The 9,251-nt window shown below is 55.6% G+C and overlaps 1 protein-coding gene across 1 annotated transcript in view; it reads left to right on the top strand.

Annotated features, from left to right (window-relative positions):
- The window catches only part of C15H10orf143 (chromosome 15 C10orf143 homolog), a 103,539-nt gene extending 97,693 nt beyond the window's left edge, over positions 1-5,846 (top strand). Inside the window, exons 5-6 of the transcript XR_011382724.1 lie at positions 3,998-4,183; positions 4,244-5,846. The gene's annotated coding sequence lies outside the window, so the exon portion shown is untranslated. The remainder of the gene's footprint in view (positions 1-3,997; positions 4,184-4,243) is intronic.
- The last annotated feature ends 3,405 nt before the right edge of the window (positions 5,847-9,251 follow it).

Here is a 9,251-nt window from a genome sequence, read left to right on the forward strand (position 1 = left end):
TGGCTTCAGCCTGGCCCATTCCTGACGGCTGAAGGCACTTGGAGAGTAAACCAGCAGATGGAGGATCTCTCTCTCTCTCTCTCTCTCTGCCTTTCAAATACAAAAAAATGAATAAACACTTTAAAATTATTTATTTGAAAGGCAGAGTTAGAGAGAGAGAGAGAGAGAGAGAGAGAGAGGTCTTCCATCTGCTGGTCACTGGTCACTCCCCAAATGGCTGCAGTGGCCGGAGCTGGGCTGATCTGAAGCCAGGAGGCAGGAGCTTCTTCCGGATCTCCCATGTGCGTGCAGGGGCCCAAGGACTTGGATCATCTTCTACTGCTTTCCCAGGCCACAGTGCTGGCCCCTCAATACGTGATCTTTTCATTTTCACTCTGTTCAATCCGCTTCTCTTCTGCCCTGGCCCTGTGCCACTCCCAAGACTGCCTCTTAGACTTGTGGGCGTATTTAGAATAGGGTGTGGTCCCCAAGTATGCAAAGATCTTTTCTGAGGTCAAAGAGTTTGATTCCAGTGTGATAACAGAACTTATGCTATGGTGTTGATCCTTTTACATCTGTTAATGGCTGTTTGATGGCTGAGATTATTTGATCTATATTGGTGTAGGTATGTTCCTTAGATTGTAATTGGATCAAATGATCGTTTATAATTGAGTTCTTATGTGTGTTCACTGATTTTTCTAATTGTTCTATCAATTGTTGAGGAAGAGACGCTGGAGTCGCCTGTGACTGTAGATGGGTCTGCTCTGCGCCAGCTTTGCTTTGTGTGTTTTGCAGCCTGTTAGGCACTGCTGCCTCCTCCTGTATTTTCATCCCGGGTCCTTTTTGTGTCATCTTCTTTGCTCAGAAGTCTCGTTTATCTGATGGTAACATAGCCGGTTCTGCTTTCCTTGGCTTGGTGTCTCTATAACAGATTTTTCCAGTCTTCTACTTTCACCCTCCAATGGCCACTGCGGCCAGTGCGCCCCGCTGATCCAAAGCCAGGAGCCAGGTGCCTCTCCTGGTCTCCCATGGGGTGCAGGACCCAAGGCCTTGGGCCATCCTCCACTGCCTTCCCGGGCCACAGCAGAGAGCTGGCCTGGAAGAGGAGCAACCGGGACAGAATCCGGCGCCCCAACCGGGACTAGAACCCGGTGTGCCGGCGCCACAGGCGGAGGATTAGCCTAGTGAGCCGCAGCGCCAGGCCAGTCTTCTACTTTCAACCTGTTTGTTTCATTGAAACAATACAGATGTGTATTTGAAATAGTTTCTGGTAGACAGCATCTAGGTGAATTTTTTAATATTTTTTAAAGGATTTATGTATCTATTTGAAAGGCAGAGAGAGAGAGAGAGATCTTCGTCTGCTGGTTCACTCCCCAGTGCCTGCATGGCTGGCAAGGCTGAACTCGGGAGCTAGGAACTCAATCCCCGGCCTCCTACGTGGGTGGAAGGACCCTGACCCACCTGCTGCCTCCCAGAGTGGGCATTAGCGTACGCTGGACTTAGCAGCAGAGGCAGGATTCAAAGCCAGGCACTCGCGTATGGGCTGTGAGTAGCACCTGAACAACAGTGCCAAACACAGCCCCTGCCAAAGCCATGTTCTCAATCTGCTTTGCCAGCATCGCTTTCCCCCACTCACCCTCTCTTAAATATTTATTTATTTAATAAATAATGAAAAGCAGAGTGACAGAGAGGGAGGGAGACACACACACACACACACACACACACAATCTTTCATGCATCTGCTGGTTCACTTTCCAAATGCCTGCAACAACCAGGGCTGAAGCCAAGAGCCTGGAGCTCCATCTGTGTCTCCCACGTGGGCAGTAGGACCCTAAGTGCTTGGGCCACCATCCGCTGCCTCCCAGGCACATCAGCAGGAAGCTGGGTTACAAGCACGGGGTAGCGAGGACTGTGATGTGGGATGTAGGTGTTCCAAGCACCAGCTTAACCCACTGAACCACAATGCCTGTCCCAACTCTCTCTCTCTGTATTGGTGTATTTAGACCATCATATTTAGCGTCATTGTTATTTCTGTGTGTGCATTTTGGTTTATCATTCCTGCTTTCTATTTCTCTCATTTCTTTGTCCTGCCATCCTGTGAGCTATTTGAACACATTTTTAGAATTTATTTGAGTTATTATTGTGTATTTATCTCTTTCAATGTTCAAGTTCCTACTGCCTGTGTTTCTTTATTCTTCTGTTTCTTTGTCCATCATCTGAGAACGCCTTGATTTATCTTATTTCTGAAGGACACGTTTGCTGGATATAAACTTCCAAGCTGTTGGCTCTTTTTTCAACACTTGAATACTCTGTGTCAGTTTCCTCTGGCTTCTGTGGTGTCTGATAGAAAGCCACTGTCATTAAAGCTCGCTCTCTCTCTCTCTCTCTCTCTCTCTCTTGAAATCGCTTCCAACACTTCCGTGGCTAAGAAGCGACACCAAATGCATACAACAGTCCAATGAGAGCGCGCTCAGGGCGCGGGGTTCCTGCACGTGGTGGCCAGGAGTCTGGGGCTCTGCTGTTCCCTGGGCCTTGGACACCTCAGCTTCCAGGGAGAGGAAGGATGAGTGAGAGAAGGCTTGGACCATCTTAAACGCCCACCCAGAGGAGAAGCCTTCACGCCCACTCAGGTCGCATGGGGAGACATTGTCTGGCCGGGACCCAGAAAGTCTCTAGATAACCCCGAACCAGAGTTGATGACAGAATTATATTATTATTGTTATTATTATATTATTATTATTAGCACAGGGATGATTAGCACGGAAGAAACCTCAGGGGTGAGACCTCCCACTCTACAGACAAGAAACTGGGCCCAGAGAGGGAGACTTTTCGAGGGAAGTCACCTGTGAACAGTTGTGGCAGGTGCATCTGCTGTCCCCACATCCTTTCCTCTGGGGGCCACCCCTCACCAGGCCGGCTCTGGATGGACACTGTCCCATAAGGAGCCCCATCCTCCTGGGGCCACCCCACGTGGTTCCTGGCTGGCCGCAGAAGCCAATCCTGGTCCGTGTGCACTCTCTCTGGGATTCTGATGGTGAGCTGGTATTGCTAACTTGAAGGCACGGGAGTTGGAGGCCGTCAGGTACCAGGTGTGGGAGACAGTTAATACGAACAGGAGGCCGGCGCCGCGGCTCACTAGGCTAATCCTCCGCCTAGCGGCGCCGGCACACCGGGTTCTAGTCCCGGTCGGGGCGCCGGATTCTGTCCCGGTTGCCCCTCTTCCAGGCCAGCCCTCTGCTGTGGCCCGGGAGTGCAGTGGAGGATGGCCCAGGTGCTTGGGCCCTGCACCCCATGGGAGACCAGGAAAAGCACCTGGCTCCTGGCTCCTGCCATCGGATCAGCGCGGTGCGCCGGCCACATCGCGCTGGCCGCGGCGGCCATTGGAGGGTGAACCAACGGCAAAGGAAGACCTTTCTCTCTGTCTCTCTCTCTCTCACTGTCCACTCTGCCTGTCAAAAAATAAAAAAAAAAAAAAAAAAAAAATACGAACAGGACACTCTGGGTTATTTGGCTCCCGGTTGCTGGCGATGCCCACCTAACATTGGGTCAGAACAGATCTTTTCTGGCCTGTGGTGGTTCTGGATCCAAAGAACCCCAGGGGAATAATATCCCGGGGGATAACCCAGCCCACACCGAGTTTCTGGGGCAGTCAGGAGCAGGGCCCCTTACACCCAGATACGCTGCACGTTTCACGCAGCTTCCAGGGGATCAACAGTGGCCACCTTGGGCGTGGGGACACGGCACACCCACACTGGCTGTGCTTCTGCCAACGTGCCCGAGGCGCCCGGGGTGAAGTCACCGGCTTCTGCTCAGCTCTGCGGGCTGGGGCAGTGGCACCAGGCACGATGGGCCCAGGGTGAGTCAGCGCACTCAGCAGGAGCTTCTGGACAGGACAAGGGCGCCCTGACATGGAAGCTGCCAGAGTCGTGCAGGAGCTCCCCTGAGCTCCCGGGGTCAGTCTGTGAGAAGCACGCGGACACTAGGGAACACTGGCAATCCACGCTTCTGTTTGCTACAGGCCACGGATCCAGTCGGGACCAGCCACGGAGACGGACACGGCGCAAGCTGAGGGGCTCCGAGTGCAGAGCCATGGCCCGTCCGGAGGAGTCCTGGCCGGCACCACGGCAGCTGCAGATGGCGCCAGTCAGGCGCTCGCCGGAGCCTCGGGGCCCCAAGCACTTGCTGTGACCTCATCCTGGCACAGGTGTGCACGGATGACTTCATCTTGGCGCAGGTGTGCACGGATGACTTCATCATGGCACAGGTGTGCACGGATGGGCTCGTGGGCTTGAACTCAGCCTCCATCCGCCCTACCCCAGAGTGGGAGCTGCTGACCTTGACCTTGCAGTCAAGGCTGTCCTCACCCTGAGCCTCCTCATCAGCATGAACTCTGGGGAGGGTCCTCGGGGCTCCTAAACAGCGGGGGTCTCCCAGACCTCTCCAGGCCGCTTTCCTACTCCCCCGGCTTATTCTGGGGCTGGTCCCCTTCCCTCTCACTCACAGAGAGTGCCTGCAGCAGGAGCCGGAGGGGGACCAGGCAGGACAGAGCCATGGGCTGCCACCTGGGACATTCACTTGCATCGTGTGGGGGTGACCCTGAAGGCCAGAGCTGGCTCTGAGGGTTGCCGCGAGCGGGCAAGCTCTCAGCAGGTGTGAGGTGCAGGGGCCAGGTGGGCACACGCGGGAGGGTGTGCCTCTCCCGGGGCTCAGGCACCCGAGGGCAGGGAGGGCCATGACCTCCCAGCTCTTTGCCCTCCCAGGCCCTCCCCCCTTGTCCTGGAGCTTTGGCTCCGCCTCCTGCCGTGCAGGTCTTGGACGTACTTGAGCAGGTTCACGGGCTTGCCCCCGTGTTTCTGCCTCGTGAAAGCACACGTCTGAGTGGCCTGCTGGTCCCCACGGATGAGACACAGACCTCTGCACAGCCTCCTCTGGCTGCATCCAGTACACTCGCCAAGACCAGCAGGTCTGTGTGCACAGGGGTTGGGAACCACAGCTACAGACATCCGCGTCCCGGGGGGTAGAGCAGGAAGCCTGTCCTCCAGGCACCATGGTGCCCTCCTGCCCGTGCTCCTGTCTCTGGGTGGCTTCTGCCCCTCCCTGGATCCTTCGCAGGAAGCTCCTGGAACCAGGGCCAACAGGACAGGTCCAAAGCCACATGGCACGAGCCCTCTGGGCAGGTTTGACAATGGGTCTGGTACGCACTGAGGAACAGAGAGCCCTTCCCCTGGGCCTGGCTTACTGCACCCGGGAGGGTCTCCCGCAGCCCGAGAGTCATCCCAGACTGACCAGGATGGCAACCGGACTGAGTCACCCCAGACTGACCGGGATGGCAACCGGTCTGAGTCACCCCAGACTGGCAGGGACGGCAACGGGCCAGACGGTGCGGCGCTCCCGGAACTGCTCAGAGGCTGCTGGGTTACTTTCCCTCTTCGTGAGTTAAGGGAAACAGCTCTGTTATCTTTTTCCTTTATCACAAACGAAATCTGTGCTTGTTGTAGAAATTCAAACGTCTCGGCCGGCGCCGCGGCTCACTAGGCTAATCCTCCGCCTTGCGGCGCTGGCACACCGGGTTCTAGTCCCGGTCGGGGCGCCGGATTCTGTCCCGGTTGCCCCTCTTCCAGGCCAGCTCTCTGCTGTGGCCAGGGAGTGCAGTGGAGGATGGCCCAAGTGCTTGGGCCCTGCACCCCATGGGAGACCAGGAGAAGCACCTGGCTCCTGCTATCGGATCAGTGCAGTGCGCCGGCCGTGGCAGCCATTGGAGGGTAAACCAACGGCAAAGGAAGACCTTTCTCTCTGTCTCTCTCTCACAGTCCACTTTGCCTGTCAAAAATAAATAAATAAAAAAAAATAAAAAAAAAAAAAAGAAATTCAAACGTCTCAAGAAAGGAAGACAAGGTGCCGGCACTGTGGCATCTCGGGTAAAGTTGCCGCCTGCCAAGCCAGCACCCCGTCTAGGCACTGGTTTGGGTCCTGGCTGCTCCACTTCTCATCTGGCTCCCTGCTTATGTGCCTGGGAAAGCAGTGGAGGATGGCCCAGGAACTTGGGACCCTGCACGCTCATGGGAGACCCAAGGACACCCCTGGCTCCTGGCTTCAGATCAGCCCAGCTCTGGCTGCTGTAGCCATTTGGGGAGGGAACCAGTGGATGACTCTGTTTCTTCTCCTCTCTCTCTTTCAAATAAGCAAATATTTTTTAAAAAGGAAGGAAAACAAAGGATAACCTGCAGCTCCACCAGGCAGAGGACCAGAGCGCACACATCACGCCATCTTTTCCCAGCGAATGGTCATCCTGCCCCTCTGTGCAGAGTGCCATGGGCCTCGGACATGGAGGGCGTCGTACCCCAAGTGTGTCGTGAGGTCCACTGTGAGAGGTTGGGCTGCAGGCCTGTGCTCCCAGCAGTGGGCACTTGATGCCAGAGCCCGAGGCCTATGGGTGAGTCATGGCCAGTGGGCTGGACACAGCCCCAGGGGGCAACTCTGCCAACCCACAGAAAATCTGGGTTCGGGGGGTGTGGCTGATGTTTCCTTCTCTAGGTTTGGCTCAGCTCAGGGAACTTCTCTGTGAAAGGTGCATACCCTTTGTGCCCCACGGAGGACGCCGTGACAGGTGCCAAGTGAGGTGAGCCGACGTGCAGGCGCCAGAGGCCCAGGCAGGGCTGGGGAGAGTTGGAGGGTTGGCAGGGTCGAGGTGGGACGATGCCCCCCTGGACCACGGACCAGGACAAGAATGTCCAGAAGCCAAGGGGAGCTCTTGGTGCACACGGGGCTGGTAAGGGTGGGTGGGAACCACCCCTGCTGGTGGGCGAGACTGGGTGCAAGGGAGCCCAGGGCTGGGTGTGGAATTGGAGAGAGTTGTACTCTCATCCCCAGCTCTGGGCACTGGGACTACACAAGCTGTGGGCAGACAGTGGTGGGGACAGGAAGGCTGAGCGGCGCTGGAGGGGGGTGAGAGGCTCCGGGAGGCTGTGACTTGGTGTGCGTCTGAAACGTCCCCTGGTCCGCTGGTTTAAAAACAGGATCACCTGCTCCTTAATCCGACAAGGACTTGCTGAGCTCCTGTGCCTGGCCCTGTGCTAAGAACTGAGTGTCAGATGAGAGAGCAGCCACAGGGCGCAGCTGCGGCACACACCTTCCCGCGGGAGTGAGCCGCACCTGTCCATAGACAGCACCACCGCCACCGGCACAAGCCTTTGGCCCTGAAAACACGGCTGCCGAGGTCCTGGCTTCCAGTCAAGTGACTGAGCTTCCGCTCTGCCAAGTTTCTGTGCCTCTGTGCCCGTGGCCTGGCACGTGCTGTGGCTGGCACTAAGTTGCCACCTTGTCCCCCAGGTAAAATGCTTGCTTGCACCTTGTTCGAACAGAAAAAGGTCAAAGGTCAAAGTAAATACTGAAACAGGTTCGAACAGAGACGTCTCTGAGTGTGCGTTCCTGGAAACAGTGGTTGGCAAGGGAGCACACTGAGGTGAGTGACCACGACACAGGCCATGGACATTGATTTTCTTTGTTTTTTTTTTTTTTAAACAAATTTTAAAAAAATTTATTTATTTGAAAGGCAGAGCTAGAGAGAGAGAGAAAGAGGGGTCTTCCATCCACTGGTTAACTCTCCAGATGTCCGCAACTGCCAGAGCTGCGCCAATCTGAAGCCAGGAGCCAGGAGCTTCCTCCGGGTCTCCCACATGGGTGCAGGGGCCCAAGGACTTGGACCATCTTCCATGGCTTTCCCAGGCTGTAGCAGGGAGCTGGATCAGAAATGGAGCAGCTGGGACTTGAACTGGCGCCCATATGGGATGGCAGCACTGCAGGTGGGGATTTTACCCGCTGTGCCGCAGCACCGGCCCCGGCATTGATTTTCAAGAGCCTCAGAGGACGGGGCTCTAGCAGTTGGTCCACTGAAGCCTTTCCCATGCAGACCTCACAATGGTGGCTTCCACGAGACATCAGAATGGTGGCTTCCATGGACTCCCGTGTCTCACACGAAAAGTCCGTGTGTGCGACCCTGGAAGTTCCAAAAGCAGGGCTCTCACCAGATCTAACTCCGCCCCACTGAATGCGCCTGTGTGTGGCAGGCAGGACTGAGCCGTGACACTGGGGCCACTTCAAGGACAGAGAGCGAGGCACAGACGGCTGGTCTCAGGTAAGTTCCGAGCCCTGGTGGCGTCCCCTGGACATGGAAGCGAGGTCGTGTGTCTCCCGCTGACCAGCGAGTGGTCTTCATGTGCTCTATGGCCAACGCCATTCCCCTCCAGACCCTGAGATCAGGGGCCACTACCCACACAGCCACTGGTTCTGCACCTGTTCCTGCAGCAAAGACCCACCGTGGCCCCACCCCCCAGTCTCCATCTCCAGGGCAGGGCAGGGGCACTGGGTGGGGTTGTCGGAAAGGGGTCCAGCGACTTCAGTCCAGAGAGCCAGGTGGGAAGGATAATTTCTCTGCGTCTGGGCTTGTCTCGTGTTTCTGGCACACAACATTCAAGTCCTGTTGGCTGATATTAAAGCCATGGGTGGGGGCCGGCGTTGTGGTGTGGTTGGTTTAAGCCTCTGCCTTTGACACCAGCATATTTAGGCTCACTGGTTCAAGACCCAGCTGCTCCACTTCTAATATAGCTCCTTGCCAGGGCCGGCGCTGTGGTGTAGTAAGGTAAAGCCGCCGCCTGCAGCACCGGCATCCCATATGGGTGCCACTTCTAGTCCCGGCTGCTCCTCTTCCGATCCAGCTCTCTGCTGTGGCCTGGGAAAGCAGCAGAAGATGGTCCAAGTGCTTGGGCCCCTGCGCCAGCGCAGGAGACCGGAAAAAAGCTCCTGGCTTTGGATCGGCGAAGCTCCAGCCGTTGTGGCCATCTGGGGAGTGAACCAGCGGATGGAAGACCTCTCTCTCTGTCTCCCTCTCACTGTCTATAACTCTACATCTCAAATAAATAAATAAAATATTTATTTGTATATTGTATATGTGTGTGTATATATATATCCTTGCCAATAGCCTGGGAAGGCAGTGGAAGATGGCCTACGTGCTTGAGCCACTGCACCCATGTGGTAGACCTGGAAGAAGCTCCTGGCTTCTAGCTTCGGCCTGGCCCAGCCCTCGCCATTGCAGCCATCTGGAGAGGGAACCAGTGGATGGAAGACCCACTCTCTCTCTCTCTCTCTCTCTCTCTCTCCCCCCATTCTGCCTTTCAAATAAATAAAACTAGATTCTTAAAAAACATGGATTATTTCATATCTCAAAATATTTTTTATTGCTTAAATGGTTTCATGCTGGCTCACATTATAAATGT

The sequence above is a fragment of the Oryctolagus cuniculus genome, chromosome 15 (assembly GCF_964237555.1).
Source record: "Oryctolagus cuniculus chromosome 15, mOryCun1.1, whole genome shotgun sequence".
NCBI lineage: Eukaryota > Metazoa > Chordata > Mammalia > Lagomorpha > Leporidae > Oryctolagus > Oryctolagus cuniculus.